We start from the raw sequence: 25305 nt of genomic DNA on the forward strand, positions 1-25305 counted from the left end.
TTGAGAAGACTCAAAAAATGCCCTAACTTTGTTCATCTTAGTTTGAAGTTGTGCATCCTCTCTACCCTGCTACTCATAAATACCAAGAGAAATGTATCCTATTGCTTGCTAGGCAATTGATTGACCCTCCTGTCAGATGATGTCCTGCTGTAGCTTTATGATGTCAGGGCACCAGCGGAACCATTGTCCGTGGGGAAGGTGACACACAGGAGGATGAGCTATCAGCAAATATGCACTTGGTTACTATCTGCATTTGTGAAGGGTAATGCTTCACTTAGTGGGAATAATAAAAACTATGAATAGCATATGTTACTAGCTTCATTTTAGCCAAGGCCTTCTAGCTAAGAAATGATGAAGTCAAGATTATTATGCTCATCAGCACGTCCATACAAATTGAGAAGACTCAAAAAATGCCCCAACTTTCTTCATCTTACGTTTAAGTTGGGCATCCTCTCTACCCTGCTACTCATAAATACCAAAAGAAATGTATCCTATTGCTTGCTAGGCATTGATTGGCCCTCCTCTCAGATGATGTCCTGCTGTAGCTTTATGATGTCAGGTCACCAGCGGAACCATTGTCCATGGGGAAGGTGACACAAAGGAGGATGAGCTATCAGCAAATATGCACCCGGTTACTATCTGCATTTGTGACTGCCAGGCAAGCAGGAGGTGGTATGGTAAAGGACTCTGAACCAGTCAAAGCATTGGGAGATATTTGAAAGTGTGATGGAGATACAAAAACACAGAGGATCCTTCACAACAATCCATCTTTAGCATCAGAGCCCAACATGCAGAGTGCAGGGGAAGAGTTTGAAGGAGCTTCCTTCCGTCAGAAAGTTAGACTATCGCACGAACGTAAGGTAATACATTCCAGCCTCAAAGGCAGTGATTTCCTCAGATGGAATATTGCTAGCACCAGGACATAGAGCAGGTTTTGGTAGGCTTCAAGGCAGTCCGACTTTTATTAACTATCATGACTAAAACAATGTGATCCATATTCTTTCCATCTTGAAAGAAATTATATTCAAGCAGAGGACCCCACTATAAGGTAGTGAAGACATTTAAATGCTGTGAAAGTCTTAATGCCCAAAGGAATGATGGTGAGTTGTACCTACCTCATAAATTGGTAAAATGATGTAGCATGCTTGAAGACTTCAGTTTTTCCATTTTTTTTTTTGTGAGTCTTGGCAATGCAGAGATACTCTGTTGTGCAACACTGCCACTACTGGTCATTCAGTATAACCTGCAGATGGAAAAGTCCACTGTTAGTGAATTTAATATACGCTATAAAACAAATTGCTTTTTATGAATCACAAACAGATCAGTACTATAGAGTGTGTTTTTATGAAAATCCACAGCTCATTAGAAATTCGAATCTAAATGTGTGCTTTCAACATCACATACTTCTCTAAATCCCATGTCGGGTTTGCTAACCGCTCTCTAAACTGTAGCACCCACATTAGGACATAGATAAATCGATCTTATTACCAGTGTACCATTCGCACTGCGTTTGTTTCAGGATATGGTACACAAAAGTCAATCAAGTCAGCAGATAAGTTGAGGGAGGAAGGGTAATGCTTCACTTATTGGGAATAATAAAAAAAACTATGAATAGCATATGTTACTAGCTTGATTTTAGCCAAGGCCTTCTAGCTAAGAAATGGTGAAGTCAAGATTATTATGCTCAACAGCACGTTCATACAAATTGAGAAGACTCAAAAAATGCCCTAACTTTGTTCATCTTAGTTTGAAGTTGGGCATCCTCTCTACCCTGCTACTCATAAATACCAAGAGAAATGTATCCTATTGCTTGCTAGGCAATTGATTGACCCTCCTGTCAGATGATGTCCTGCTGTAGCTTTATGATGTCAGGGCACCAGCGGAACCATTGTCCGTGGGGAAGGTGACACACAGGAGGATGAGCTATCAGCAAATATGCACTTGGTTACTATCTGCATTTGTGAAGGGTAATGCTTCACTTAGTGGGAATAATAAAAACTATGAATAGCATATGTTACTAGCTTCATTTTAGCCAAGGCCTTCTAGCTAAGAAATGATGAAGTCAAGATTATTATGCTCATCAGCACGTCCATACAAATTGAGAAGACTCAAAAAATGCCCCAACTTTCTTCATCTTATGTTTAAGTTGGGCATCCTCTCTACCCTGCTACTCATAAATACCAAAAGAAATGTATCCTATTGCTTGCTAGGCATTGATTGGCCCTCCTGTCAGATGATGTCCTGCTGTAGCTTTATGATGTCAGGTCACCAGCGGAACCATTGTCCGTGGGGAAGGTGACACAAAGGAGGATGAGCTATCAGCAAATATGCACTTGGTTACTATCTGCATTTGTGAAGGGTAATGCTTCACTTAGTGGGAATAATAAAAACTATGAATAGCATATGTTACTAGCTTCATTTTAGCCAAGGCCTTCTAGCTAAGAAATGATGAAGTCAAGATTATTATGCTCATCAGCACGTCCATACAAATTGAGAAGACTCAAAAAATGCCCCAACTTTCTTCATCTTACGTTTAAGTTGGGCATCCTCTCTACCCTGCTACTCATAAATACCAAAAGAAATGTATCCTATTGCTTGCTAGGCATTGATTGGCCCTCCTCTCAGATGATGTCCTGCTGTAGCTTTATGATGTCAGGTCACCAGCGGAACCATTGTCCGTGGGGAAGGTGACACAAAGGAGGATGAGCTATCAGCAAATATGCACCCGGTTACTATCTGCATTTGTGACTGCCAGGCAAGCAGGAGGTGGTATGGTAAAGGACTCTGAACCAGTCAAAGCATTGGGAGATATTTGAAAGTGTGATGGAGATACAAAAACACAGAGGATCCTTCACAACAATCCATCTTTAGCATGAGAGCCCAACATGCAGAGTGCAGGGGAAGAGTTTGAAGGAGCTTCCTTCCGTCAGAAAGTTAGACTATCGCACGAACGTAAGGTAATACATTCCAGCCTCAAAGGCAGTGATTTCCTCAGATGGAATATTGCTAGCACCAGGACATAGAGCAGGTTTTGGTAGGCTTCAAGGCAGTCCGACTTTTATTAACTATCATGACTAAAACAATGTGATCCATATTCTTTCCATCTTGAAAGAAATTATATTCAAGCAGAGGACCCCACTATAAGGTAGTGAAGACATTTAAATGCTGTGAAAGTCTTAATGCCCAAAGGAATGATGGTGAGTTGTACCTACCTCATAAATTGGTAAAATGATGTAGCATGCTTGAAGACTTCAGTTTTTCCATTTTTTTTTTTTGTGAGTCTTGGCAATGCAGAGATACTCTGTTGTGCAACACTGCCACTACTGGTCATTCAGTATAACCTGCAGATGGAAAGGTCCACTGTTAGTGAATTTAATATAGGCTATAAAGCAAATTGCTTTTTATGAATCACAAACAGATCAGTACTATAGAGTGTGTTTTTATGAAAATCATGCCACTACTGGTCATTCAGTATAACCTGCAGATGGAAAAGTCCACTGTTAGTGAATTTAATATACGCTATAAAACAAATAGCTTTTTATGAATCACAAACAGATCAGTACTATAGAGTGTGTTTTTATGAAAATCCACAGCTCATTAGAAATTCGAATCTAAATGTGTGCTTTCAACATCACATACTTCTCTAAATCCCATGTCGGGTTTGCTAACCGCTCTCTAAACTGTAGCACCCACATTAGGACATAGATAAATCGATCTTATTACCAGTGTACCATTCGCACTGCGTTTGTTTTAGGATATGGTACACAAAAGTCAATCAAGTCAGCAGATAAGTTGAGGGAGGAAGGGTAATGCTTCACTTATTGGGAATAATAAAAAAAACTATGAATAGCATATGTTACTAGCTTGATTTTAGCCAAGGCCTTCTAGCTAAGAAATGGTGAAGTCAAGATTATTATGCTCAACAGCACGTTCATACAAATTGAGAAGACTCAAAAAATGCCCTAACTTTGTTCATCTTAGTTTGAAGTTGGGCATCCTCTCTACCCTGCTACTCATAAATACCAAGAGAAATGTATCCTATTGCTTGCTAGGCAATTGATTGACCCTCCTGTCAGATGATGTCCTGCTGTAGCTTTATGATGTCAGGGCACCAGCGGAACCATTGTCCGTGGGGAAGGTGACACACAGGAGGATGAGCTATCAGCAAATATGCACTTGGTTACTATCTGCATTTGTGAAGGGTAATGCTTCACTTAGTGGGAATAATAAAAACTATGAATAGCATATGTTACTAGCTTCATTTTAGCCAAGGCCTTCTAGCTAAGAAATGATGAAGTCAAGATTATTATGCTCATCAGCACGTCCATACAAATTGAGAAGACTCAAAAAATGCCCCAACTTTCTTCATCTTACGTTTAAGTTGGGCATCCTCTCTACCCTGCTACTCATAAATACCAAAAGAAATGTATCCTATTGCTTGCTAGGCATTGATTGGCCCTCCTGTCAGATGATGTCCTGCTGTAGCTTTATGATGTCAGGTCACCAGCGGAACCATTGTCCGTGGGGAAGGTGACACAAAGGAGGATGAGCTATCAGCAAATATGCACCCGGTTACTATCTGCATTTGTGACTGCCAGGCAAGCAGGAGGTGGTATGGTAAAGGACTCTGAACCAGTCAAAGCATTGGGAGATATTTGAAAGTGTGATGGAGATACAAAAACACAGAGGATCCTTCACAACAATCCATCTTTAGCATCAGAGCCCAACATGCAGAGTGCAGGGGAAGAGGTTGAAGGAGCTTCCTTCCGTCAGAAAGTTAGACTATCGCACGAACGTAAGGTAATACATTCCAGCCTCAAAGGCAGTGATTTCCTCAGATGGAATATTGCTAGCACCAGGACATAGAGCAGGTTTTGGTAGGCTTCAAGGCAGTCCGACTTTTATTAACTATCATGACTAAAACAATGTGATCCATATTCTTTCCATCTTGAAAGAAATTATATTCAAGCAGAGGACCCCACTATAAGGTAGTGAAGACATTTAAATGCTGTGAAAGTCTTAATGCCCAAAGGAATGATGGTGAGTTGTACCTACCTCATAAATTGGTAAAATGATGTAGCATGCTTGAAGACTTCAGTTTTTCCATTTTTTTTTTTTGTGAGTCTTGGCAATGCAGAGATACTCTGTTGTGCAACACTGCCACTACTGGTCATTCAGTATAACCTGCAGATGGAAAAGTCCACTGTTAGTGAATTTAATATAGGCTATAAAGCAAATTGCTTTTTATGAATCACAAACAGATCAGTACTATAGAGTGTGTTTTTATGAAAATCATGCCACTACTGGTCATTCAGTATAACCTGCAGATGGAAAAGTCCACTGTTAGTGAATTTAATATACGCTATAAAACAAATTGCTTTTTATGAATCACAAACAGATCAGTACTATAGAGTGTGTTTTTATGAAAATCCACAGCTCATTAGAAATTCGAATCTAAATGTGTGCTTTCAACATCACATACTTCTCTAAATCCCATGTCGGGTTTGCTAACCGCTCTCTAAACTGTAGCACCCACATTAGGACATAGATAAATCGATCTTATTACCAGTGTACCATTCGCACTGCGTTTGTTTCAGGATATGGTACACAAAAGTCAATCAAGTCAGCAGATAAGTTGAGGGAGGAAGGGTAATGCTTCACTTATTGGGAATAATAAAAAAAACTATGAATAGCATATGTTACTAGCTTGATTTTAGCCAAGGCCTTCTAGCTAAGAAATGGTGGTCAAGATTATTATGCTCAACAGCACGTTCATACAAATTGAGAAGACTCAAAAAATGCCCTAACTTTGTTCATCTTAGTTTGAAGTTGGGCATCCTCTCTACCCTGCTACTCATAAATACCAAGAGAAATGTATCCTATTGCTTGCTAGGCAATTGATTGACCCTCCTGTCAGATGATGTCCTGCTGTAGCTTTATGATGTCAGGGCACCAGCGGAACCATTGTCCGTGGGGAAGGTGACACACAGGAGGATGAGCTATCAGCAAATATGCACTTGGTTACTATCTGCATTTGTGAAGGGTAATGCTTCACTTAGTGGGAATAATAAAAACTATGAATAGCATATGTTACTAGCTTCATTTTAGCCAAGGCCTTCTAGCTAAGAAATGATGAAGTCAAGATTATTATGCTCATCAGCACGTCCATACAAATTGAGAAGACTCAAAAAATGCCCCAACTTTCTTCATCTTACGTTTAAGTTGGGCATCCTCTCTACCCTGCTACTCATAAATACCAAAAGAAATGTATCCTATTGCTTGCTAGGCATTGATTGGCCCTCCTCTCAGATGATGTCCTGCTGTAGCTTTATGATGTCAGGTCACCAGCGGAACCATTGTCCGTGGGGAAGGTGACACAAAGGAGGATGAGCTATCAGCAAATATGCACCCGGTTACTATCTGCATTTGTGACTGCCAGGCAAGCAGGAGGTGGTATGGTAAAGGACTCTGAACCAGTCAAAGCATTGGGAGATATTTGAAAGTGTGATGGAGATACAAAAACACAGAGGATCCTTCACAACAATCCATCTTTAGCATCAGAGCCCAACATGCAGAGTGCAGGGGAAGAGTTTGAAGGAGCTTCCTTCCGTCAGAAAGTTAGACTATCGCACGAACGTAAGGTAATACATTCCAGCCTCAAAGGCAGTGATTTCCTCAGATGGAATATTGCTAGCACCAGGACATAGAGCAGGTTTTGGTAGGCTTCAAGGCAGTCCGACTTTTATTAACTATCATGACTAAAACAATGTGATCCATATTCTTTCCATCTTGAAAGAAATTATATTCAAGCAGAGGACCCCACTATAAGGTAGTGAAGACATTTAAATGCTGTGAAAGTCTTAATGCCCAAAGGAATGATGGTGAGTTGTACCTACCTCATAAATTGGTAAAATGATGTAGCATGCTTGAAGACTTCAGTTTTTCCATTTTTTTTTTTTGTGAGTCTTGGCAATGCAGAGATACTCTGTTGTGCAACACTGCCACTACTGGTCATTCAGTATAACCTGCAGATGGAAAGGTCCACTGTTAGTGAATTTAATATAGGCTATAAAGCAAATTGCTTTTTATGAATCACAAACAGATCAGTACTATAGAGTGTGTTTTTATGAAAATCATGCCACTACTGGTCATTCAGTATAACCTGCAGATGGAAAAGTCCACTGTTAGTGAATTTAATATACGCTATAAAACAAATAGCTTTTTATGAATCACAAACAGATCAGTACTATAGAGTGTGTTTTTATGAAAATCCACAGCTCATTAGAAATTCGAATCTAAATGTGTGCTTTCAACATCACATACTTCTCTAAATCCCATGTCGGGTTTGCTAACCGCTCTCTAAACTGTAGCACCCACATTAGGACATAGATAAATCGATCTTATTACCAGTGTACCATTCGCACTGCGTTTGTTTTAGGATATGGTACACAAAAGTCAATCAAGTCAGCAGATAAGTTGAGGGAGGAAGGGTAATGCTTCACTTATTGGGAATAATAAAAAAAACTATGAATAGCATATGTTACTAGCTTGATTTTAGCCAAGGCCTTCTAGCTAAGAAATGGTGAAGTCAAGATTATTATGCTCAACAGCACGTTCATACAAATTGAGAAGACTCAAAAAATGCCCTAACTTTGTTCATCTTAGTTTGAAGTTGGGCATCCTCTCTACCCTGCTACTCATAAATACCAAGAGAAATGTATCCTATTGCTTGCTAGGCAATTGATTGACCCTCCTGTCAGATGATGTCCTGCTGTAGCTTTATGATGTCAGGGCACCAGCGGAACCATTGTCCGTGGGGAAGGTGACACACAGGAGGATGAGCTATCAGCAAATATGCACTTGGTTACTATCTGCATTTGTGAAGGGTAATGCTTCACTTAGTGGGAATAATAAAAACTATGAATAGCATATGTTACTAGCTTCATTTTAGCCAAGGCCTTCTAGCTAAGAAATGATGAAGTCAAGATTATTATGCTCATCAGCACGTCCATACAAATTGAGAAGACTCAAAAAATGCCCCAACTTTCTTCATCTTACGTTTAAGTTGGGCATCCTCTCTACCCTGCTACTCATAAATACCAAAAGAAATGTATCCTATTGCTTGCTAGGCATTGATTGGCCCTCCTGTCAGATGATGTCCTGCTGTAGCTTTATGATGTCAGGTCACCAGCGGAACCATTGTCCGTGGGGAAGGTGACACAAAGGAGGATGAGCTATCAGCAAATATGCACCCGGTTACTATCTGCATTTGTGACTGCCAGGCAAGCAGGAGGTGGTATGGTAAAGGACTCTGAACCAGTCAAAGCATTGGGAGATATTTGAAAGTGTGATGGAGATACAAAAACACAGAGGATCCTTCACAACAATCCATCTTTAGCATCAGAGCCCAACATGCAGAGTGCAGGGGAAGAGGTTGAAGGAGCTTCCTTCCGTCAGAAAGTTAGACTATCGCACGAACGTAAGGTAATACATTCCAGCCTCAAAGGCAGTGATTTCCTCAGATGGAATATTGCTAGCACCAGGACATAGAGCAGGTTTTGGTAGGCTTCAAGGCAGTCCGACTTTTATTAACTATCATGACTAAAACAATGTGATCCATATTCTTTCCATCTTGAAAGAAATTATATTCAAGCAGAGGACCCCACTATAAGGTAGTGAAGACATTTAAATGCTGTGAAAGTCTTAATGCCCAAAGGAATGATGGTGAGTTGTACCTACCTCATAAATTGGTAAAATGATGTAGCATGCTTGAAGACTTCAGTTTTTCCATTTTTTTTTTTTGTGAGTCTTGGCAATGCAGAGATACTCTGTTGTGCAACACTGCCACTATTGGTCATTCAGTATAACCTGCAGATGGAAAAGTCCACTGTTAGTGAATTTAATATAGGCTATAAAGCAAATTGCTTTTTATGAATCACAAACAGATCAGTACTATAGAGTGTGTTTTTATGAAAATCATGCCACTACTGGTCATTCAGTATAACCTGCAGATGGAAAAGTCCACTGTTAGTGAATTTAATATACGCTATAAAACAAATTGCTTTTTATGAATCACAAACAGATCAGTACTATAGAGTGTGTTTTTATGAAAATCCACAGCTCATTAGAAATTCGAATCTAAATGTGTGCTTTCAACATCACATACTTCTCTAAATCCCATGTCGGGTTTGCTAACCGCTCTCTAAACTGTAGCACCCACATTAGGACATAGATAAATCGATCTTATTACCAGTGTACCATTCGCACTGCGTTTGTTTTAGGATATGGTACACAAAAGTCAATCAAGTCAGCAGATAAGTTGAGGGAGGAAGGGTAATGCTTCACTTATTGGGAATAATAAAAAAACTATGAATAGCATATGTTACTAGCTTGATTTTAGCCAAGGCCTTCTAGCTAAGAAATGGTGAAGTCAAGATTATTATGCTCAACAGCACGTTCATACAAATTGAGAAGACTCAATAAATGCCCTAACTTTGTTCATCTTAGTTTGAAGTTGGGCATCCTCTCTACCCTGCTACTCATAAATACCAAGAGAAATGTATCCTATTGCTTGCTAGGCAATTGATTGACCCTCCTGTCAGATGATGTCCTGCTGTAGCTTTATGATGTCAGGGCACCAGCGGAACCATTGTCCGTGGGGAAGGTGACACACAGGAGGATGAGCTATCAGCAAATATGCACTTGGTTACTATCTGCATTTGTGAAGGGTAATGCTTCACTTAGTGGGAATAATAAAAACTATGAATAGCATATGTTACTAGCTTCATTTTAGCCAAGGCCTTCTAGCTAAGAAATGATGAAGTCAAGATTATTATGCTCATCAGCACGTTCATACAAATTGAGAAGACTCAAAAAATGCCCCAACTTTCTTCATCTTACGTTTACGTTGGGCATTCTCTCTACCCTGCTACTCATAAATACCAAAAGAAATGTATCCTATTGCTTGCTAGGCATTGATTGGCCCTCCTGTCAGATGATGTCCTGCTGTAGCTTTATGATGTCAGGGCACCAGCGGAACCATTGTCCGTGGGGAAGGTGACACACAGGAGGATGAGCTATCAGCAAATATGCACTTGGTTACTATCTGCATTTGTGAAGGGTAATGCTTCACTTAGTGGGAATAATAAAAACTATGAATAGCATATGTTACTAGCTTCATTTTAGCCAAGGCCTTCTAGCTAAGAAATGATGAAGTCAAGATTATTATGCTCATCAGCACGTCCATACAAATTGAGAAGACTCAAAAAATGCCCCAACTTTCTTCATCTTACGTTTAAGTTGGGCATCCTCTCTACCCTGCTACTCATAAATACCAAAAGAAATGTATCCTATTGCTTGCTAGGCATTGATTGGCCCTCCTCTCAGATGATGTCCTGCTGTAGCTTTATGATGTCAGGTCACCAGCGGAACCATTGTCCGTGGGGAAGGTGACACAAAGGAGGATGAGCTATCAGCAAATATGCACCCGGTTACTATCTGCATTTGTGACTGCCAGGCAAGCAGGAGGTGGTATGGTAAAGGACTCTGAACCAGTCAAAGCATTGGGAGATATTTGAAAGTGTGATGGAGATACAAAAACACAGAGGATCCTTCACAACAATCCATCTTTAGCATGAGAGCCCAACATGCAGAGTGCAGGGGAAGAGTTTGAAGGAGCTTCCTTCCGTCAGAAAGTTAGACTATCGCACGAACGTAAGGTAATACATTCCAGCCTCAAAGGCAGTGATTTCCTCAGATGGAATATTGCTAGCACCAGGACATAGAGCAGGTTTTGGTAGGCTTCAAGGCAGTCCGACTTTTATTAACTATCATGACTAAAACAATGTGATCCATATTCTTTCCATCTTGAAAGAAATTATATTCAAGCAGAGGACCCCACTATAAGGTAGTGAAGACATTTAAATGCTGTGAAAGTCTTAATGCCCAAAGGAATGATGGTGAGTTGTACCTACCTCATAAATTGGTAAAATGATGTAGCATGCTTGAAGACTTCAGTTTTTCCATTTTTTTTTTTGTGAGTCTTGGCAATGCAGAGATACTCTGTTGTGCAACACTGCCACTACTGGTCATTCAGTATAACCTGCAGATGGAAAGGTCCACTGTTAGTGAATTTAATATAGGCTATAAAGCAAATTGCTTTTTATGAATCACAAACAGATCAGTACTATAGAGTGTGTTTTTATGAAAATCATGCCACTACTGGTCATTCAGTATAACCTGCAGATGGAAAAGTCCACTGTTAGTGAATTTAATATACGCTATAAAACAAATTGCTTTTTATGAATCACAAACAGATCAGTACTATAGAGTGTGTTTTTATGAAAATCCACAGCTCATTAGAAATTCGAATCTAAATGTGTGCTTTCAACATCACATACTTCTCTAAATCCCATGTCGGGTTTGCTAACCGCTCTCTAAACTGTAGCACCCACATTAGGACATAGATAAATCGATCTTATTACCAACGTACCATTCGCACTGCGTTTGTTTTAGGATATGGTACACAAAAGTCAATCAAGTCAGCAGATAAGTTGAGGGAGGAAGGGTAATGCTTCACTTATTGGGAATAATAAAAAACTATGAATAGCATATGTTACTAGCTTGATTTTAGCCAAGGCCTTCTAGCTAAGAAATGGTGAAGTCAAGATTATTATGCTCAACAGCACGTTCATACAAATTGAGAAGACTCAAAAAATGCCCTAACTTTGTTCATCTTAGTTTGAAGTTGGGCATCCTCTCTACCCTGCTACTCAAATACCAAGAGAAATGTATCCTATTGCTTGCTAGGCAATTGATTGACCCTCCTGTCAGATGATGTCCTGCTGTAGCTTTATGATGTCAGGGCACCAGCGGAACCATTGTCCGTGGGGAAGGTGACACACAGGAGGATGAGCTATCAGCAAATATGCACTTGGTTACTATCTGCATTTGTGAAGGGTAATGCTTCACTTAGTGGGAATAATAAAAACTATGAATAGCATATGTTACTAGCTTCATTTTAGCCAAGGCCTTCTAGCTAAGAAATGATGAAGTCAAGATTATTATGCTCATCAGCACGTTCATACAAATTGAGAAGACTCAAAAAATGCCCCAACTTTCTTCATCTTACGTTTAAGTTGGGCATTCTCTCTACCCTGCTACTCATAAATACCAAAAGAAATGTATCCTATTGCTTGCTAGGCATTGATTGGCCCTCCTGTCAGATGATGTCCTGCTGTATCTTTATGATGTCAGGGCACCAGCGGAACCATTGTCCGTGGGGAAGGTGACACACAGGAGGATGAGCTATCAGCAAATATGCACTTGGTTACTATCTGCATTTGTGAAGGGTAATGCTTCACTTAGTGGGAATAATAAAAACTATGAATAGCATATGTTACTAGCTTCATTTTAGCCAAGGCCTTCTAGCTAAGAAATGATGAAGTCAAGATTATTATGCTCATCAGCACGTCCATACAAATTGAGAAGACTCAAAAAATGCCCCAACTTTCTTCATCTTACGTTTAAGTTGGGCATCCTCTCTACCCTGCTACTCATAAATACCAAAAGAAATGTATCCTATTGCTTGCTAGGCATTGATTGGCCCTCCTCTCAGATGATGTCCTGCTGTAGCTTTATGATGTCAGGTCACCAGCGGAACCATTGTCCGTGGGGAAGGTGACACAAAGGAGGATGAGCTATCAGCAAATATGCACCCGGTTACTATCTGCATTTGTGACTGCCAGGCAAGCAGGAGGTGGTATGGTAAAGGACTCTGAACCAGTCAAAGCATTGGGAGATATTTGAAAGTGTGATGGAGATACAAAAACACAGAGGATCCTTCACAACAATCCATCTTTAGCATCAGAGCCCAACATGCAGAGTGCAGGGGAAGAGTTTGAAGGAGCTTCCTTCCGTCAGAAAGTTAGACTATCGTACGAACGTAAGGTAATACATTCCAGCCTCAAAGGCAGTGATTTCCTCAGATGGAATATTGCTAGCACCAGGACATAGAGCAGGTTTTGGTAGGCTTCAAGGCAGTCCGACTTTTATTAACTATCATGACTAAAACAATGTGATCTATATTCTTTCCATCTTGAAAGAAATTATATTCAAGCAGAGGACCCCACTATAAGGTAGTGAAGACATTTAAATGCTGTGAAAGTCTTAATGCCCAAAGGAATGATGGTGAGTTGTACCTACCTCATAAATTGGTAAAATGATGTAGCATGCTTGAAGACTTCAGTTTTTCCATTTTTTTTTTGTGAGTCTTGGCAATGCAGAGATACTCTGTTGTGCAACACTGCCACTACTGGTCATTCAGTATAACCTGCAGATGGAAAGGTCCACTGTTAGTGAATTTAATATAGGCTATAAAGCAAATAGCTTTTTATGAATCACAAACAGATCAGTACTATAGAGTGTGTTTTTATGAAAATCATGCCACTACTGGTCATTCAGTATAACCTGCAGATGGAAAAGTCCACTGTTAGTGAATTTAATATACGCTATAAAACAAATAGCTTTTTATGAATCACAAACAGATCAGTACTATAGAGTGTGTTTTTATGAAAATCCACAGCTCATTAGAAATTCGAATCTAAATGTGTGCTTTCAACATCACATACTTCTCTAAATCCCATGTCGGGTTTGCTAACCGCTCTCTAAACTGTAGCACCCACATTAGGACATAGATAAATCCATCTTATTACCAGTGTACCATTCGCACTGCGTTTGTTTTAGGATATGGTACACAAAAGTCAATCAAGTCAGCAGATAAGTTGAGGGAGGAAGGGTAATGCTTCACTTATTGGGAATAATAAAAAAAACTATGAATAGCATATGTTACTAGCTTGATTTTAGCCAAGGGCTTCTAGCTAAGAAATGGTGAAGTCAAGATTATTATGCTCAACAGCACGTTCATACAAATTGAGAAGACTCAATAAATGCCCTAACTTTGTTCATCTTAGTTTGAAGTTGGGCATCCTCTCTACCCTGCTACTCATAAATACCAAGAGAAATGTATCCTATTGCTTGCTAGGCAATTGATTGACCCTCCTGTCAGATGATGTCCTGCTGTAGCTTTATGATGTCAGGGCACCAGCGGAACCATTGTCCGTGGGGAAGGTGACACACAGGAGGATGAGCTATCAGCAAATATGCACTTGGTTACTATCTGCATTTGTGAAGGGTAATGCTTCACTTAGTGGGAATAATAAAAACTATGAATAGCATATGTTACTAGCTTCATTTTAGCCAAGGCCTTCTAGCTAAGAAATGATGAAGTCAAGATTATTATGCTCATCAGCACGTTCATACAAATTGAGAAGACTCAAAAAATGCCCCAACTTTCTTCATCTTACGTTTAAGTTGGGCATTCTCTCTACCCTGCTACTCATAAATACCAAAAGAAATGTATCCTATTGCTTGCTAGGCATTGATTGGCCCTCCTGTCAGATGATGTCCTGCTGTAGCTTTATGATGTCAGGGCACCAGCGGAACCATTGTCCGTGGGGAAGGTGACACACAGGAGGATGAGCTATCAGCAAATATGCACTTGGTTACTATCTGCATTTGTGAAGGGTAATGCTTCACTTAGTGGGAATAATAAAAACTATGAATAGCATATGTTACTAGCTTCATTTTAGCCAAGGCCTTCTAGCTAAGAAATGATGAAGTCAAGATTATTATGCTCATCAGCACGTCCATACAAATTGAGAAGACTCAAAAAATGCCCCAACTTTCTTCATCTTACGTTTAAGTTGGGCATCCTCTCTACCCTGCTACTCATAAATAACAAAAGAAATTTATCCTATTGCTTGCTGGGCATTGATTGGCCCTCCTGTCAGATGATGTCCTGCTGTAGCTTTATGATGTCAGGTCACCAGCGGAACCATTGTCCGTGGGGAAGGTGACACAAAGGAGGATGAGCTATCAGCAAATATGCACCCGGTTACTATCTGCATTTGTGACTGCCAGGCAAGCAGGAGGTGGTATGGTAAAGGACTCTGAACCAGTCAAAGCATTGGGAGATATTTGAAAGTGTGATGGAGATACAAAAACACAGAGGATCCTTCACAACAATCCATCTTTAGCATCAGAGCCCAACATGCAGAGTGCAGGGGAAGAGTTTGAAGGAGCTTCCTTCCGTCAGAAAGTTAGACTATCGCACGAACGTAAGGTAATACATTCCAGCCTCAAAGGCAGTGATTTCCTCAGATGGAATATTGCTAGCACCAGGACATAGAGCAGGTTTTGGTAGGCTTCAAGGCAGTCCGACTTTTATTAACTATCATGACTAAAACAATGTGATCCATATTCTTTCCATCTTGAAAGAAATTATATTCAAGCAGAGGACCCCACTATAAGGTAGTGAAGACATTTAAATGCTGTGAAAGTCTTAATGCCCAAAGGAATGATGGTGAGTTGTACCTACCTCATAAATTGGGAAAATGATGTAGCATGCTTGAAGACTTCAGTTTTTCCATTTTTTGTTTTTGTGAGTCTTGGCAATGCAGAGATACTCTGTTGTGCAACACTGCCACTACTGGTCATTCAGTATAACCTGCAGATGGAAATGTCCACTGTTAGTAAATTTAATATACGCTATAAAACAAATAGCTTTTTATGAATCACAAACAGATCAGTACTATAGAGTGTGTTTTTATGAAAATCCACAGCTCATTAGAAATTCGAATCTAAATGTGTGCTTTCAACATCACATACTTCTCTAAATCCCATGTCGGGTTTGCTAACCGCTCTCTAAACTGTAGCACCCACATTAGGACATAGATAAATCGATCTTATTACCAACGTACCATTCGCACTGCGTTTGTTTTAGGATATGGTACACAAAAGTCAATCAAGTCAGCAGATAAGTTGAGGGAGGAAGGGTAATGCTTCACTTATTGGGAATAATAAAAAACTATGAATAGCATATGTTACTAGCTTGATTTTAGCCAAGGCCTTCTAGCTAAGAAATGGTGAAGTCAAGATTATTATGCTCAACAGCACGTTCATACAAATTGAGAAGACTCAAAAAATGCCCTAACTTTGTTCATCTTAGTTTGAAGTTGGGCATCCTCTCTACCCTGCTACTCATAAATACCAAGAGAAATGTATCCTATTGCTTGCTAGGCAATTGATTGACCCTCCTGTCAGATGATGTCCTGCTGTAGCTTTATGATGTCAGGGCACCAGCGGAACCATTGTCCGTGGGGAAGGTGACACACAGGAGGATGAGCTATCAGCAAATATGCACTTGGTTACTATCTGCATTTGTGAAGGGTAATGCTTCACTTAGTGGGAATAATAAAAACTATGAATAGCATATGTTACTAGCTTGATTTTAGCCAAGGCCTTCTAGCTAAGAAATGGTGAAGTCAAGATTATTATGCTCAACAGCACGTTCATACAAATTGAGAAGACTCAAAAAATGCCCTAACTTTGTTCATCTTAGTTTGAAGTTGGGCATCCTCTCTACCCTGCTACTCATAAATACCAAGAGAAATGTATCCTATTGCTTGCTAGGCAATTGATTGACCCTCCTGTCAGATGATGTCCTGCTGTAGCTTTATGATGTCAGGGCACCAGCGGAACCATTGTCCGTGGGGAAGGTGACACACAGGAGGATGAGCTATCAGCAAATATGCACTTGGTTACTATCTGCATTTGTGAAGGGTAATGCTTCACTTAGTGGGAATAATAAAAACTATGAATAGCATATGTTACTAGCTTCATTTTAGCCAAGGCCTTCTAGCTAAGAAATGATGAAGTCAAGATTATTATGCTCATCAGCACGTTCATACAAATTGAGAAGACTCAAAAAATGCCCCAACTTTCTTCATCTTACGTTTAAGTTGGGCATTCTCTCTACCCTGCTACTCATAAATACCAAAAGAAATGTATCCTATTGCTTGCTAGGCATTGATTGGCCCTCCTGTCAGATGATGTCCTGCTGTAGCTTTATGATGTCAGGTCACCAGCGGAACCATTGTCCGTGGGGAAGGTGACACAAAGGAGGATGAGCTATCAGCAAATATGCACCCGGTTACTATCTGCATTTGTGACTGCCAGGCAAGCAGGAGGTGGTATGGTAAAGGACTCTGAACCAGTCAAAGCATTGGGAGATATTTGAAAGTGTGATGGAGATACAAAAACACAGAGGATCCTTCACAACAATCCATCTTTAGCATCAGAGCCCAACATGCAGAGTGCAGGGGAAGAGGTTGAAGGAGCTTCCTTCCGTCAGAAAGTTAGACTATCGCACGAACGTAAGGTAATACATTCCAGCCTCAAAGGCAGTGATTTCCTCAGATGGAATATTGCTAGCACCAGGACATAGAGCAGGTTTTGGTAGGCTTCAAGGCAGTACGACTTTTATTAACTATCATGACTAAAACAATGTGATCCATATTCTTTCCATCTTGAAAGAAATTATATTCAAGCAGAGGACCCCACTATAAGGTAGTGAAGACATTTAAATGCTGTGAAAGTCTTAATGCCCAAAGGAATGATGGTGAGTTGTACCTACCTCATAAATTGGGAAACTGATGTAGCATGCTTGAAGACTTCAGTTTTTCCATTTTTTTTTTTGTGAGTCTTGGCAATGCAGAGATACTCTGTTGTGCAACACTGCCACTACTGGTCATTCAGTATAACCTGCAGATGGAAAAGTCCACTGTTAGTGAATTTAATATAGGCTATAAAGCAAATTGCTTTTTATGAATCACAAACAGATCAGTACTATAGAGTGTGTTTTTATGAAAATCATGCCACTACTGGTCATTCAGTATAACCTGCAGATGGAAAAGTCCACTGTTAGTGAATTTAATATACGCTATAAAACAAATTGCTTTTTATGAATCACAAACAGATCAGTACTATAGAGTGTGTTTTTATGAAAATCCACAGCTCATTAGAAATTCGAATCTAAATGTGTGCTTTCAACATCACATACTTCTCTAAATCCCATGTCGGGTTTGCTAACCGCTCTCTAAACTGTAGCACCCACATTAGGACATAGATAAATCGATCTTATTACCAACGTACCATTCGCACTGCGTTTGTTTTAGGATATGGTACACAAAAGTCAATCAAGTCAGCAGATAAGTTGAGGGAGGAAGGGTAATGCTTCACTTATTGGGAATAATAAAAAACTATGAATAGCATATGTTACTAGCTTGATTTTAGCCAAGGCCTTCTAGCTAAGAAATGGTGAAGTCAAGATTATTATGCTCAACAGCACGTTCATACAAATTGAGAAGACTCAAAAAATGCCCTAACTTTGTTCATCTTAGTTTGAAGTTGGGCATCCTCTCTACCCTGCTACTCAAATACCAAGAGAAATGTATCCTATTGCTTGCTAGGCAATTGATTGACCCTCCTGTCAGATGATGTCCTGCTGTAGCTTTATGATGTCAGGGCACCAGCGGAACCATTGTCCGTGGGGAAGGTGACACACAGGAGGATGAGCTATCAGCAAATATGCACTTGGTTACTATCTGCATTTGTGAAGGGTAATGCTTCACTTAGTGGGAATAATAAAAACTATGAATAGCATATGTTACTAGCTTCATTTTAGCCAAGGCCTTCTAGCTAAGAAATGATGAAGTCAAGATTATTATGCTCATCAGCACGTTCATACAAATTGAGAAGACTCAAAAAATGCCCCAACTTTCTTCATCTTACGTTTAAGTTGGGCATTCTCTCTACCCTGCTACTCATAAATACCAAAAGAAATGTATCCTATTGCTTGCTAGGCATTGATTGGCCCTCCTGTCAGATGATGTCCTGCTGTATCTTTATGATGTCAGGGCACCAGCGGAACCATTGTCCGTGGGGAAGGTGACACACAGGAGGATGAGCTATCAGCAAATATGCACTTGGTTACTATCTGCATTTGTGAAGGGTAATGCTTCACTTAGTGGGAATAATAAAAACTATGAATAGCATATGTTACTAGCTTCATTTTAGCCAAGGCCTTCTAGCTAAGAAATGATGAAGTCAAGATTATTATGCTCATCAGCACGTCCATACAAATTGAGAAGACTCAAAAAATGCCCCAACTTTCTTCATCTTACGTTTAAGTTGGGCATCCTCTCTACCCTGCTACTCATAAATACCAAAAGAAATGTATCCTATTGCTTGCTAGGCATTGATTGGCCCTCCTCTCAGATGATGTCCTGCTGTAGCTTTATGATGTCAGGTCACCAGCGGAACCATTGTCCGTGGGGAAGGTGACACAAAGGAGGATGAGCTATCAGCAAATATGCACCCGGTTACTATCTGCATTTGTGACTGCCAGGCAAGCAGGAGGTGGTATGGTAAAGGACTCTGAACCAGTCAAAGCATTGGGAGATATTTGAAAGTGTGATGGAGATACAAAAACACAGAGGATCCTTCACAACAATCCATCTTTAGCATCAGAGCCCAACATGCAGAGTGCAGGGGAAGAGTTTGAAGGAGCTTCCTTCCGTCAGAAAGTTAGACTATCGTACGAACGTAAGGTAATACATTCCAGCCTCAAAGGCAGTGATTTCCTCAGATGGAATATTGCTAGCACCAGGACATAGAGCAGGTTTTGGTAGGCTTCAAGGCAGTCCGACTTTTATTAACTATCATGACTAAAACAATGTGATCTATATTCTTTCCATCTTGAAAGAAATTATATTCAAGCAGAGGACCCCACTATAAGGTAGTGAAGACATTTAAATGCTGTGAAAGTCTTAATGCCCAAAGGAATGATGGTGAGTTGTACCTACCTCATAAATTGGTAAAATGATGTAGCATGCTTGAAGACTTCAGTTTTTCCATTTTTTTTTTGTGAGTCTTGGCAATGCAGAGATACTCTGTTGTGCAACACTGCCACTACTGGTCATTCAGTATAACCTGCAGATGGAAAGGTCCACTGTTAGTGAATTTAATATAGGCTATAAAGCAAATAGCTTTTTATGAATCACAAACAGATCAGTACTATAGAGTGTGTTTTTATGAAAATCATGCCACTACTGGTCATTCAGTATAACCTGCAGATGGAAAAGTCCACTGTTAGTGAATTTAATATACGCTATAAAACAAATAGCTTTTTATGAATCACAAACAGATCAGTACTATAGAGTGTGTTTTTATGAAAATCCACAGCTCATTAGAAATTTGAATCTAAATGTGTGCTTTCAACATCACATACTTCTCTAAATCCCATGTCGGGTTTGCTAACCGCTCTCTAAACTGTAGCACCCACATTAGGACATAGATAAATCCATCTTATTACCAGTGTACCATTCGCACTGCGTTTGTTTTAGGATATGGTACACAAAAGTCAATCAAGTCAGCAGATAAGTTGAGGGAGGAAGGGTAATGCTTCACTTATTGGGAATAATAAAAAAAACTATGAATAGCATATGTTACTAGCTTGATTTTAGCCAAGGGCTTCTAGCTAAGAAATGGTGAAGTCAAGATTATTATGCTCAACAGCACGTTCATACAAATTGAGAAGACTCAATAAATGCCCTAACTTTGTTCATCTTAGTTTGAAGTTGGGCATCCTCTCTACCCTGCTACTCATAAATACCAAGAGAAATGTATCCTATTGCTTGCTAGGCAATTGATTGACCCTCCTGTCAGATGATGTCCTGCTGTAGCTTTATGATGTCAGGGCACCAGCGGAACCATTGTCCGTGGGGAAGGTGACACACAGGAGGATGAGCTATCAGCAAATATGCACTTGGTTACTATCTGCATTTGTGAAGGGTAATGCTTCACTTAGTGGGAATAATAAAAACTATGAATAGCATATGTTACTAGCTTCATTTTAGCCAAGGCCTTCTAGCTAAGAAATGATGAAGTCAAGATTATTATGCTCATCAGCACGTTCATACAAATTGAGAAGACTCAAAAAATGCCCCAACTTTCTTCATCTTACGTTTAAGTTGGGCATTCTCTCTACCCTGCTACTCATAAATACCAAAAGAAATGTATCCTATTGCTTGCTAGGCATTGATTGGCCCTCCTGTCAGATGATGTCCTGCTGTAGCTTTATGATGTCAGGGCACCAGCGGAACCATTGTCCGTGGGGAAGGTGACACACAGGAGGATGAGCTATCAGCAAATATGCACTTGGTTACTATCTGCATTTGTGAAGGGTAATGCTTCACTTAGTGGGAATAATAAAAACTATGAATAGCATATGTTACTAGCTTCATTTTAGCCAAGGCCTTCTAGCTAAGAAATTATGAAGTCAAGATTATTATGCTCATCAGCACGTCCATACAAATTGAGAAGACTCAAAAAATGCCCCAACTTTCTTCATCTTACGTTTAAGTTGGGCATCCTCTCTACCCTGCTACTCATAAATAACAAAAGAAATTTATCCTATTGCTTGCTGGGCATTGATTGGCCCTCCTGTCAGATGATGTCCTGCTGTAGCTTTATGATGTCAGGTCACCAGCGGAACCATTGTCCGTGGGGAAGGTGACACAAAGGAGGATGAGCTATCAGCAAATATGCACCCGGTTACTATCTGCATTTGTGACTGCCAGGCAAGCAGGAGGTGGTATGGTAAAGGACTCTGAACCAGTCAAAGCATTGGGAGATATTTGAAAGTGTGATGGAGATACAAAAACACAGAGGATCCTTCACAACAATCCATCTTTAGCATCAGAGCCCAACATGCAGAGTGCAGGGGAAGAGTTTGAAGGAGCTTCCTTCCGTCAGAAAGTTAGACTATCGCACGAACGTAAGGTAATACATTCCAGCCTCAAAGGCAGTGATTTCCTCAGATGGAATATTGCTAGCACCAGGACATAGAGCAGGTTTTGGTAGGCTTCAAGGCAGTCCGACTTTTATTAACTATCATGACTAAAACAATGTGATCCATATTCTTTCCATCTTGAAAGAAATTATATTCAAGCAGAGGACCCCACTATAAGGTAGTGAAGACATTTAAATGCTGTGAAAGTCTTAATGCCCAAAGGAATGATGGTGAGTTGTACCTACCTCATAAATTGGGAAAATGATGTAGCATGCTTGAAGACTTCAGTTTTTCCATTTTTTGTTTTTGTGAGTCTTGGCAATGCAGAGATACTCTGTTGTGCAACACTGCCACTACTGGTCATTCAGTATAACCTGCAGATGGAAATGTCCACTGTTAGTAAATTTAATATACGCTATAAAACAAATAGCTTTTTATGAATCACAAACAGATCAGTACTATAGAGTGTGTTTTTATGAAAATCCACAGCTCATTAGAAATTCGAATCTAAATGTGTGCTTTCAACATCACATACTTCTCTAAATCCCATGTCGGGTTTGCTAACCGCTCTCTAAACTGTAGCACCCACATTAGGACATAGATAAATCGATCTTATTACCAACGTACCATTCGCACTGCGTTTGTTTTAGGATATGGTACACAAAAGTCAATCAAGTCAGCAGATAAGTTGAGGGAGGAAGGGTAATGCTTCACTTATTGGGAATAATAAAAAACTATGAATAGCATATGTTACTAGCTTGATTTTAGCCAAGGCCTTCTAGCTAAGAAATGGTGAAGTCAAGATTATTATGCTCAACAGCACGTTCATACAAATTGAGAAGACTCAAAAAATGCCCTAACTTTGTTCATCTTAGTTTGAAGTTGGGCATCCTCTCTACCCTGCTACTCATAAATACCAAGAGAAATGTATCCTATTGCTTGCTAGGCAATTGATTGACCCTCCTGTCAGATGATGTCCTGCTGTAGCTTTATGATGTCAGGGCACCAGCGGAACCATTGTCCGTGGGGAAGGTGACACACAGGAGGATGAGCTATCAGCAAATATGCACTTGGTTACTATCTGCATTTGTGAAGGGTAATGCTTCACTTAGTGGGAATAATAAAAACTATGAATAGCATATGTTACTAGCTTCATTTTAGCCAAGGCCTTCTAGCTAAGAAATGATGAAGTCAAGATTATTATGCTCATCAGCACGTTCATACAAATTGAGAAGACTCAAAAAATGCCCCAACTTTCTTCATCTTACGTTTAAGTTGGGCATTCTCTCTACCCTGCTACTCATAAATACCAAAAGAAATGTATCCTATTGCTTGCTAGGCATTGATTGGCCATCCTGTCAGATGATGTCCTGCTGTAGCTTTATGATGTCAGGTCACCAGCGGAACCATTGTCCGTGGGGAAGGTGACACAAAGGAGGATGAGCTATCAGCAAATATGCACCCGGTTACTATCTGCATTTGTGACTGCCAGGCAAGCAGGAGGTGGTATGGTAAAGGACTCTGAACCAGTCAAAGCATTGGGACATATTTGAAAGTGTGATGGAGATACAAAAACACAGAGGATCCTTCACAACAATCCATCTTTAGCATCAGAGCCCAACATGCAGAGTGCAGGGGAAGAGTTTGAAGGAGCTTCCTTCCGTCAGAAAGTTAGACTATCGCACGAACGTAAGGTAATACATTCCAGCCTCAAAGGCAGTGATTTCCTCAGATGGAATATTGCTAGCACCAGGACATAGAGCAGGTTTTGGTAGGCTTCAAGGCAGTCCGACTTTTATTAACTATCATGACTAAAACAATGTGATCCATATTCTTTCCATCTTGAAAGAAATTATATTCAAGCAGAGGACCCCACTATAAGGTAGTGAAGACATTTAAATGCTGTGAAAGTCTTAATGCCCAAAGGAATGATGGTGAGTTGTACCTACCTCATAAATTGGTAAAATGATGTAGCATGCTTGAAGACTTCAGTTTTTCCATTTTTTTTTTTGTGAGTCTTGGCAATGCAGAGATACTCTGTTGTGCAACACTGCCACTACTGGTCATTCAGTATAACCTGGAGATGGAAAAGTCCACTGTTAGTGAATTTAATATAGGCTATAAAGCAAATTGCTTTTTATGAATCACAAACAGATCAGTACTATAGAGTGTGTTTTTATGAAAATCATGCCACTACTGGTCATTCAGTATAACCTGCAGATGGAAAAGTCCACTGTTAGTGAATTTAATATACGCTATAAAACAAATTGCTTTTTATGAATCACAAACAGATCAGTACTATAGAGTGTGTTTTTATGAAAATCCACAGCTCATTAGAAATTCGAATCTAAATGTGTGCTTTCAACATCACATACTTCTCTAAATCCCATGTCGGGTTTGCTAACCGCTCTCTAAACTGTAGCACCCACATTAGGACATAGATAAATCGATCTTATTACCAGTGTACCATTCGCACTGCGTTTGTTTCAGGATATGGTACACAAAAGTCAATCAAGTCAGCAGATAAGTTGAGGGAGGAAGGGTAATGCTTCACTTATTGGGAATAATAAAAAAAACTATGAATAGCATATGTTACTAGCTTGATTTTAGCCAAGGCCTTCTAGCTAAGAAATGGTGGTCAAGATTATTATGCTCAACAGCACGTTCATACAAATTGAGAAGACTCAAAAAATGCCCTAACTTTGTTCATCTTAGTTTGAAGTTGGGCATCCTCTCTACCCTGCTACTCATAAATACCAAGAGAAATGTATCCTATTGCTTGCTAGGCAATTGATTGACCCTCCTGTCAGATGATGTCCTGCTGTAGCTTTATGATGTCAGGGCACCAGCGGAACCATTGTCCGTGGGGAAGGTGACACACAGGAGGATGAGCTATCAGCAAATATGCACTTGGTTACTATCTGCATTTGTGAAGGGTAATGCTTCACTTAGTGGGAATAATAAAAACTATGAATAGCATATGTTACTAGCTTCATTTTAGCCAAGGCCTTCTAGCTAAGAAATGATGAAGTCAAGATTATTATGCTCATCAGCACGTCCATACAAATTGAGAAGACTCAAAAAATGCCCCAACTTTCTTCATCTTACGTTTAAGTTGGGCATCCTCTCTACCCTGCTACTCATAAATACCAAAAGAAATGTATCCTATTGCTTGCTAGGCATTGATTGGCCCTCCTCTCAGATGATGTCCTGCTGTAGCTTTATGATGTCAGGTCACCAGCGGAACCATTGTCCGTGGGGAAGGTGACACAAAGGAGGATGAGCTATCAGCAAATATGCACCCGGTTACTATCTGCATTTGTGACTGCCAGGCAAGCAGGAGGTGGTATGGTAAAGGACTCTGAACCAGTCAAAGCATTGGGAGATATTTGAAAGTGTGATGGAGATACAAAAACACAGAGGATCCTTCACAACAATCCATCTTTAGCATCAGAGCCCAACATGCAGAGTGCAGGGGAAGAGTTTGAAGGAGCTTCCTTCCGTCAGAAAGTTAGACTATCGCACGAACGTAAGGTAATACATTCCAGCCTCAA

This window comes from Lissotriton vulgaris, chromosome 3_1, assembly GCF_964263255.1.
Source record: "Lissotriton vulgaris chromosome 3_1, aLisVul1.2, whole genome shotgun sequence".
In the NCBI taxonomy this organism is placed as follows: domain Eukaryota; kingdom Metazoa; phylum Chordata; class Amphibia; order Caudata; family Salamandridae; genus Lissotriton; species Lissotriton vulgaris.